Source organism: Salvelinus namaycush, chromosome 13, assembly GCF_016432855.1.
Source record: "Salvelinus namaycush isolate Seneca chromosome 13, SaNama_1.0, whole genome shotgun sequence".
NCBI classification, from domain to species: Eukaryota; Metazoa; Chordata; class Actinopteri; order Salmoniformes; family Salmonidae; genus Salvelinus; species Salvelinus namaycush.
Window position 1 is genome coordinate 27705510 of NC_052319.1, and position 10244 is coordinate 27715753.

At 43.5% G+C, this 10244-nt stretch overlaps 1 pseudogene; it reads left to right on the forward strand.

Moving 5' to 3' along the window:
• Positions 1–1844: 1844 nt before the first annotated feature.
• Positions 1845–9779, forward strand: LOC120058067 (annotated as a pseudogene).
• Positions 9780–10244: the final 465 nt, after the last annotated feature.

A 10244-nucleotide genomic window follows, 5' to 3' on the forward strand; every position in this document is an offset into this window, starting at 1 on the left:
ATGTAGCCTAAGTGTCTGGAACTCTATTTGATACCATTCTTCCACGATAAATTCAATCATTTGGTGTTTTGTTGATGGTGGCAGAAAACGCTGTTCCAGAATTTCCAATACATGTTCAATTAGGTTGAGATCTGGTAACAGAGAGACGCACACACACACTTTAAACCCCTTATGCCTCCTTTGAGACCCTTCTTTCAAAGTCACTGAGAACTCTTCTAGCCATGGTAGCCAAAATAATTGGCAACTGGGAATTTGTATACATGACCCTAAGCATGATGGAATGTTAATCGCTTAATTAACTTTCAATATACGTTGTATCCCTTATTTACTCAAGCGTTATTTTTATTTTGTCAGTTACCTGTAGATCACCTGTTCGTTCTGGATTACGAAATGGTATTTAAATTGATCTTGGGTTTTGTTCCATCAGACGCTTCGTAAATTAGTTGTGTCCTTCAAGTGACGGTACAGGTACAGGGGCATTGCAGTGACCGCGTGGGGAACGCCAGCGCGCTAACTATGGAAGGAGAAACGGCGCAATATGCTGAATACAATCCTCAATCTAACATCAGGAGCGGTGCTGTCCCTATAAGGGCTTTCAGCTCTGGAGTTTTAGGAAAATAGAACTTCCAGGCAGTCTGGAGTAGCCCACTCAGAACATGTCAATCATCAGTTTATCATTTATGCCCTGATTACTCCCTGAGCTGAGCAGCATGGCTCTATAGATGACTGGTTTAGTCTTTTTCTCTTGGAAACCAGCTCCTCCCAGAGTTTGTTTTTGCTAACATGTGAGTATATAAACAGACAATGTTTGGCAGGGTCTAGGTGCTGACTAGCTGTATGTGGGTTTGGAGCGGGACAACAGCCACTGACCCAGTACACACTGATGACACATACACGCTGAAGTGTATATCAAATAATATATACTTAACAAAAATATAAACACAGCATGCAACAATTTCAACAATTTTTACTGAGTTAAAGTTTATATAAGGAAATCAGTCAATTGAAATATATAAATTGGGCCCTAATCTATGAATTTCACATAACTGGGCAGGGGTACAAGCCATGGGTGGGCCTGGGAGGGCATAGGCCCACCGACTGGGAAGTCAGGCCCAGCCAATCACAATTATTCCCACCCCCCACAAAATGGCTTTATTGCAGACAGAAATACTCTTCAGTTTCATCAACTATCCGGGTGGCTGATCTCAAACAATTCTGCAGGTGAAGAAGCTGGATGTGGAGGTCCTGGGCTGGCATTGTTATACGTGGTCTGCGGTTGTGAGGCCAGTTGAACCTACTGCCAAATTCTCTAAAATGACGTTGGAGGCAGCTTATGGTAGAAAAATTAACATTACATTCTCTGGCAACCTTTCTGGTGGACATTTCTGCAGTCAGCATGCCAATTGCGCGCTCCCTCAACTTGAGACATCTGTTGTGTTGTGTTGTGTGACAACTGCACACAAACTGTGTAATAATCATGCTGTTTAATCAGCTTCTTGATATGCCAATCCTGTCATTTCTGGGATCTTTTATTTCACCTCATGAAACATGGGATGAGCACTTTACATGTTGAGTTTATATATTTCTGTTTGTGTTTGTCACATACATCTGATAGGTGCAGTGAAATGTGGTGTTTTACAGGGTCAGCCATAATAGTATTGTGCCCCTTGAACAAATTAGGTTTAAGTGCCTTGCTCAAGACACATCGACAGATTTTTCACCTTGATGGCGCAGGTCTTTTGGTTACTGGCCCAAAACTCTAAACGCTAGGCTACCTGCCACCCATATTTGACAGGGCAAGAACATGGAACTGTGGAAAGGTGTTTGTGTGTAGGACAATAAACATGTACTGTGTTTTAGGTCGCTATGCGTTCCAGTTGTGGAAGTATCTAGGACAGGTCCTGTCACAGACTAAGAAGATGCCCACCTCAGTAAGTAACCAACTAACTTAGCTATGTAGTTCACAGGTCTAGGAGAGTACCACAGTCCTAACCATAAGAGTGATAAAACATGTTGAGTGGTTTTGAGCAACTTTTACATACTCTTTTTATTAAAACACCGCACTGAAGCTATGCATGATCAGTGATGACACCTGCTGATTTTGCAGAAAATTCTCCCCACACATGCACACATTGGCAAAACTGGGGGTTTCTTGTTTTGCCCCATCAGATAGTCACCAAGCACCAATATTTGTGATGAAGTGTTCATTCCACTGACTGTCTGTAGGTCTGGTAGCGGGTGGGCTGACTCTCTGTAGGTCTGGTAGCGGGTGGGCTGACTGTCTGTAGGTCTGGTAGCGGGTGGGCTGACTGTCTGGTAGCAGGTGGGCTGACTCTCTGTAGGTCTGGTAGCGGGTGGGCTGACTGTCTAGTAGCGGGTGGGCTGACTGTCTGTAGGTCTGGTAGCGGGTGGGCTGACTGTCTGGTAGAGGGTGGGCTGACTCTCTGTAGGTCTGGTAGCGGGTGGGCTGACTGTCTGGTAGCAGGTGGGCTGACTGTCTGTAGGGTGACGTTTTCTGTTGTCACATACGAAAGATAGGTGCAGTAGAGGTGTAACTGTGGATGTATTTCAAGGCCTCAGTGCCTCTTTGCTTGACATAATGGGAAAATCATAAGAAATCAGCCAAGACCTCAATTTCCACACGCCTGAAGGTCCCACGTTCATCTGTACAAACGATAGTACGCAAGTATAAACACCACGCAGCCGCCATACCGCTCAGGAAGGAGATGCGTTCTGTGTCTTAAAGATGAACGTACTTTGGTGCGAAAAGTGCAAATCAAGAACAACAGCAAAGGACCTTGTGAAGATGCTGGAGGAAACAGGTACAAAAGTATCTATATCCACAGTAAAATGAGTCCTATATTGACATAACCTGAAAGGCCGCTCAGCAAGGAAGAAGCCACTGCTCCAAAACCGCCATAAAAAAGCCAGACTACGGTGTGCAACTGCACATGGGGACAAAGATCGTACTTTTTGGAGAAATGCCCTCTGGTCTGATGAAACAAAAATAGAACTGTTTGGCCATAATGACCATCGTTATGTTTGGAGGAAAAAGGGGGAGGCTTGCAAGCCGAAGAACACCATCCCAACCGTGAAGCACGGGGGTGGCAGCTTCATGTTGTGGTGGTGCTTTGCTGCAGGAGGGCCTGGTGCACTTCACAAAATAGATGGCATCATGAGGAAAGGAAAATGATGTGGATATATTGAAGCAACATCTCAAGACATCAGTCAGGAAGTTAAAGCTTGGATGCAAATGGGTCTTCCAAATGGACAATGACCCCAGAACTGAAAAAGCATGTGTGAGCAAGGAGGCCTACAAACCTGACTCCGTTACACCAGCTCTGTCAGGAGGAATGGGCCAAAATTCACCAAACTTATTGTGGGAAGCTTGTGGAAGGCTACCCAAAATGTTTGACCCAAGTTAAACAATTTAACGGTAATGCTACCAAATACTAATTGAGTGTATGTAAACTTCTGACCCACTGGGAATGTGATGAAAGAAGTACAAGCTGAAATTAATAATTCTCTCTACTATTATTCTGACATTTCACATTCTTAAAATAAAGTGGCGATCCTAACTGACCTAAGACGGAATTTTTACTAGGATTAAATGTCAGGAATTGTGAAACTGAATTTAAATGTATTTGGCTAAGGTGTATGTAAACTTCTGACTTCAACTGTAGGTCAGCTGGGAAAGGGAGGGGTCAGAAAGGGCAGACACACAGCTGCACTTTTTGATGACTCACTTTGGGTGTGTGAGTGAAACAGTCATTCCATATAGTGTGTGATTGAGGCAGTGCGTGACATGAGTTAGTTGAGTGATCAGACCTCACACTCTGTATGCCTGTCTGTGGGAGTCACTGACTGTGTGTGTGGGAGCAGGGAGTTACTGAACCCTAGCCAACAACTCATATCTCTTGTCTTGTTTTGATCTGTTGTACCAAATAATGCACTTCCACCTTTCATACTATTAACCTTTACACTGAGGACAGAAGGATACGTTTCTAGACAGTCAGTGGGTGAGTTGACTCATGAATACAGGTTTGTTGTATACTTTCAGTACTAACATCTCTCCTCGCTCTCCAGGCCTTCTCATCTCATCACTATAAAGGAGGGTTTGACCAGAAGATGACTTAAAAATGAAGCCAGCCTCATCCTTGGTATTAGGTAAGACTGCTGAAATCATGCTACTCATGCTTGACTGTTCGTGCGGGTGTGTGCACGACTGTTTGTATTTGTCAGTGTGTGTGTTCATGCTAAGGATGTGTGTGATTTCTCTGGGTCTTTGATGGGTTTATATTAGTCGTCTCTCTTCCTGGTTTAATTCAATTTTGCACTGTCTATCACATTAGGGAGAGAACAGAACACCATTGAATAGTTTAGTGGTCAGAAGAACTGGATGGGTTTTACTGCAACTTGTCAGTCTGTGTCCACTAGATGGTGCTGCAATCCTGCTCTAAATCTGATTTGTATAGTCCAACCACCCCTCTAACCTTTATCTGTCGCCTTCCCTGAAGCCCAACCAGCACCAAGTCCAAGGTGAGAGATGCCCACCGGGGGATCATGGTCCTGAACCACCCAGATAAAGGTCAGTTTAACCCCAAGGTACTAGACATGATAAATTACAGATTAGATATTGCTTTTACGTGCTTAATCTCTTTATTACTGGTTATCAGCATGAACAGGAGAGCACCTGTCTATTGAACCACTCATCCCTTTTCTTTTTACTCAAGGTTAATGGCCTCCCTCAGTCTCCCTCTGCTGAGAGGATTACATGCGTGCGCACACACAGTCATGCACAAACACGCATACACAGTAGCTAGTTTTACACACTCGTCCCCAATGTGTTTTTCCCTCCTGAGAGGAGTACACACACGGCGGGTAGTTGTACTCTGTGTGAAATGAGAAATGGCCTGTGTGAAATGAGAAATGGCCTGTGGGATTCCTATCTGACTATGGGCGATAAGGGCTGAGGTGACAGAGTAAGGAGAGGGAGAATAAGGGTATGAAATATTGGGCTATAAGCTCTGTAGGGTCACCTTCTGTAGCCACATCCATCAATGCTGTCACCCTTGGATATGTCTTGGGTTCTGGTAACATAGTATCTATTAGTTTCCATGTGTTTGGTTAGAGGGACATCAATGGAGAAGAGAGGGTAATAACTAGAGCTGTTGCGGTGACCGTATTACCGGCAGTCATGACTAGACCTGCACGGAATCTGCGCACAAAGAAATCGGACAAATCTGCAGAATTTCAAATAGAATGCATAGCGTTCTGAAGCCAAAATAAGCTGCTTGCGAAGTTAAATAAAATGTACTTGTTTTAATTTAAATGTTCTGTTTTCATTGAAATACATCAATCACTGAAAAATGTAGCCCCTTCCCTGTGGGAGAGGTCCAGGGTGCAGACAGCTCCGTGAATGAATGACAGCTGTGCTTCATTTGGGAAACCAAGTGAGATCTGTTCGGGAACATCGATAGTAACATGTTTTCACAACTAAACATATTTCATTAAACTGTTGACAGCTCCGCTCTCTGAATGTTTTAATATTCTATATTTTCAATATTTTAAATTACAGATTTTTTTGGGGGGAGAGGGGCTTGAGTTCATATATAGGCCTAGGTGTATACACAATGCGCATGGGTGTTTTAAATTAATCCATTTCGTTGTTAGGCTTTGAAACAACATCCACAATGATCATGTTTTCCACTGTTTCAACCTGCTGTTTAACTTATTTTTTCAAATTCAGCAATCACAGTGAGGTGAGTTTTAAAAGCATAATACTGTTTTGATGATAAGTGGCTGATGTGATTTTCGATTGCGTTGATGTCAGAGTGGTTAGAAGGACAATAGAGCCCTGAGTACCAGGCCATTAGCAACTTGGATACTGCCAAAGCATGTCCTGAGTGGATAAAAAGAGATTACTATGACTCAACGGTTACATGGAATCTTACTGTGGTCATGACCAAACCCAAACAGAATCTGCAGGGATTTTTTTTCTCTATTTTCTACAGAAAGCTTTTTTTTGGCCTCTATTGTAGTAACATTATTTAATAACATTGGGAACATGGTTTTATGGAAATAAATGCTTAATTCTCTGTATTAGATGAATGAACCTACAGTTCTTACTAAAGCGCAGTCAAAAATAACCTCTACAGACTCAACCTTAATCATAAATGTTTCTTTAATGTAAAAATTTGAGTGTCAAAGTGCAAAGGAATACAAATACATGGATGAAACCATCTATAAATACATAAACAAATAGATTAACAATTGTCTCTTCGTTCCATTCCCCATATAACTACTCATTAACTATTATCAAATTGATTTAAACCAAAACACAGAAAGAGTGTTTGTGACTGACATGCTTTTTACTACTCAATGCTGTTATACTTTGCAATCAACAGGCTCCTACGCTGACTGAGTAGTATCTGATCATGTGAGAAAAGTCTCCATCCACTGAGGTAGAGGGGAAACACAGATGTATCACTGCAATGTGAGCTAAGACTGGCATCCTGTCCTTTCTGGTAAGGTCCTAGTGAAGTCCGTGAGCACATCATGTACTCTGCAAGGTACTCCACAGCAGGTATCCAGGAGCCCCACCTGGTCTGCACAGCATTCACAGGAGAATGGCCATTTTCCAGCATGAATGATCTCCGTTCCAGACGCTGGTGTGCCTGACAGAACACCCTCACCAGAGCACACAGCCTGTTCACGTCCTCAAACATCTCTGGAAAACATCCAGCACCAGGAGATGCGCAGAGCAGGTGATGTGTCCAGAGCAGGTGATGTGTCCAGAGCAGGTGATGTGTCCAGAGCAGTTGATGTGTCCAGAGCAGGTGATGTGTCCAGAGCAGGTGATGTGTCCAGGGCAGGTGACGTGTCCAGAGCAGTTGATGTGTCCAGAGCAGGTGATGTGTCCAGAGCAGGTGATGTGTCCAGAGCAGGTGATGTGTCCAGAGCAGGTGATGTGTCCAGAGCAGGTGATGTGTCCAGAGCAGGTGATGTGTCCAGAGCAGGTGATGTGTCCAGAGCTGTTGACGTGTCCAGAGCTGTTGACGTGTCCAGAGCTGTTGACGTGTCCAGAGCTGTTGACGTGTCCAGAGCTGTTGACGTGTCCAGAGCTGTTGATGTGTCCAGAGCAGGTGATGTGTCCAGAGCAGTTGACGTGTCCAGAGCAGGTGACGTGTCCAGAGCAGGTGATGTGTCCAGAGCAGGTGATGTGTCCAGAGCTGTTGACGTGTCCAGAGCAGTTGACGTGTCCAGAGCTGTTGACGTGTCCAGAGCAGGTGACGTGTCCAGAGCAGGTGACGTGTCCAGAGCAGGTGACGTGTCCAGAGCAGGTGACGTGTCCAGAGCTGGGGGAAGAGGCCATTCAAGATGCAGGTGAAAGCCTTCATTTAGATAGCTGAATCACTTACAAAAGCCCACACATTGCTAAAAAGTCAACCCCATTGTTGTTGAGACAGGAAATTACATCTTGGGACACAGTGGTAAAGTTTACTTTATCCAAGAAAGCCAGGTCTGCAACAACAGGTCGCTCATACTGGCTAGAGTCTTCCAAAGGCATCGGTCGTCTCATCAAGGATGACAAATGGCCTTTCCCTTTACAGCATCTTTGATGTCCTGCTCATATTGTGGATATAATTCTGGTAGAGAGAAAAAATAAAACAAAAATGTAGAAAATAAAGAACAATGGTTAAGTTTGGTAAATTAAGAATTCTCAGGTTGAGTTCAATAGCAGGCCTACAGGAGATCAAGCTTTGAGGCTAAACACACACTCCTGAAGCCACACACACACACAGCCCATAAACCAGACAGTGTCTCAAATACATTTTCAAACAATGATTGTTAACAAAAAAAAAGTAATAATAAATATATATGTCTGTGACTCGCTGCTTTTGTCATTCCTAACTTGTGATGGAGCTGTCCAAACAAGTGACAGCTAAGTTAGCTAGCCTAAGTGACGTGATGGAGCTGGTGTGACAACATGGGAGCTTGCCAGGCTAACATTAGCTAGCTAACTTGCCACTATGTAGATCCAGATCATCAGTGGTGGAAAAAGTACTCAATTGTCAGACTTGAGTTAAAGTAAAGATCCCTTAATAGAAAATGACTCAAGTGAAAGTCACCCAGTAAAATACTACTTGAGTAAAAGTATTTGTTTTTAAATATACTGAAGTATCAAAAGTAAATGTAGTTGCTAAAATATACTTAAGTATGAAAAGTACGACCAATTTAAAATTCCTTATATTAAGCAAACCAGACGGCACAATTTTATTTTTATTTACAGATAGCCAGGGTCACACTCCAACATAATTTAAAAACAAAGCATTTGTGTTTAGTGAGTCCGCCAGATCAGTGTGTGAATTGGACCATGTTCTGTCCTGCTAAGCATTCAAAATGTAACAAGTACTTTTGGGTGTCAGGGAAAGTGTATGGAGTAAAAAGAACAATTTTCTTTAGGAATGTAGCGAAGTAAAAGTTGTCAAATAGAAATAGTAAAGTACTGTACATTTAATTGTCACGCATCAGCGGCTTGTAGGTGTGGAGGCCTGGAGATGCTAGACATCTTTAATTAACTGTCAAGTACCGTGAGACATGTCAGTCATGGGTTTGGGCAGGAAAGTGTTGACTGATTCCTGGTCAGAGTAATGGGATGGAATGATTGGTTAATTACCTCATTAGTTCCTGTCTGTGAGCCAAGGAGGGTCAGTGGACAAGATGTGTTTTGCTATTTCTGAAAGTAATTACCTGAGTTGGCCCTCTAGCCCTGTTTTTGGTATCTCTCTTTCTCTGTTAATGTGCTGTAGGCCACTCGCCAGGCCGGCTCTGTGTTTGTCAGTGACTGATTAGCAGACTAGTTGAGGCCTTCGTCAGGCCCTGCTCTCTGCCACTGCAAAACACTCCTTAACGCTTTCTCATTTATTACTATAAAAACACACACACACACACACACACACACACACACACACATACACACACACACACACACAGTACTGCTGAAATACACACACCACACACCGCCTAGAGAGGGCAGTATACACACATGGCTATTGGCTACTGAGGTTTGTGTTGTGTACACACACGTCTGTGCCCTCAGGCTGTCTTGGTGTCACACAGCAGAATCTACTTCTCCTAGGATGCTGTACTCATTGACCACTCTGACCCAGGACACACACACACATCTCTATCATGACTTTTCAGAACAATGTGTTGAAGGCTAGGAGGAGAGGATGTCACTGTACACTATTAGGATGTGACTCAACCTCTGTTTGTGCTAGCTCAGCATACACCTATCCCCTGTACTCAATAGTGATTACTGTTCCACAAGGTGTTAATGCACAGTGCCGGCAGGCGGAGAAGCTGTAGATTGGATATGACTCAGACGGCTAATGACTGAGCCTGCTGTAGTCCATCTACACCTGACCTTTACCTGACCTCTGACACATCCCGTCTGTGTAGTCAGTAGAAGGTTTTGAGAGGGCATTGGTTGGGTGGAACTGAATGTCTTGCATGCCATGTGTATACTGTGGTATGTTGTTCTCACCTGGAATGGATAGAGGGCTGAGAGATATGGAACAGGAGGATGGGGAGAACATTTTAAATTGGGTGGTAGCGAGGACAGATGGAAGATACAGGGGGAGGAAAAGGGAGGATGAAACAGATGGGTATTGATGAAGCGGATGTGTGTTCTCCCTCTAGGGGGATCTCCTTATATGGCTGCGAAGATCAACGAGGCCAAGGACCTGCTGGATAAAGGCCAGCAGGGCGGATAACTACAGCCCCCATCACCCCACTGACCTCCTGAACTACAGTACACTACAGATTAAAACTAAAGATCCCAACTATAGACCTAGCTGCTGACCTGGACTACAGTACACTACAGCTCCATTTCTATCCCTTACCTTCCCCTGAAGCAGTGTGACTGCACAAATGGACAATATACACAATCCTTGTTACGTCTCAGTCAGGAAAGGTACTCTTTCAAGTTGAAGGTTGTCTGTAGTTATAGGTTTACAAAAGTCAACATGTTTACTGTACAGTCTGTTGTAAATACACTATACCATAAGATACAAGATGATAATAATATTCCTTAGAAATTACCTTAGAATTCCTCAATGTGGTAAAGACATGGCCGCTGTGTGTGTGTAATTTAGCCAATGTTGCTGAATAAAGCATTTTATGGAATGGTAATCAATGACTCATTATTGTGTTTCTGTTTGAATGCGTTTCTGTGATTA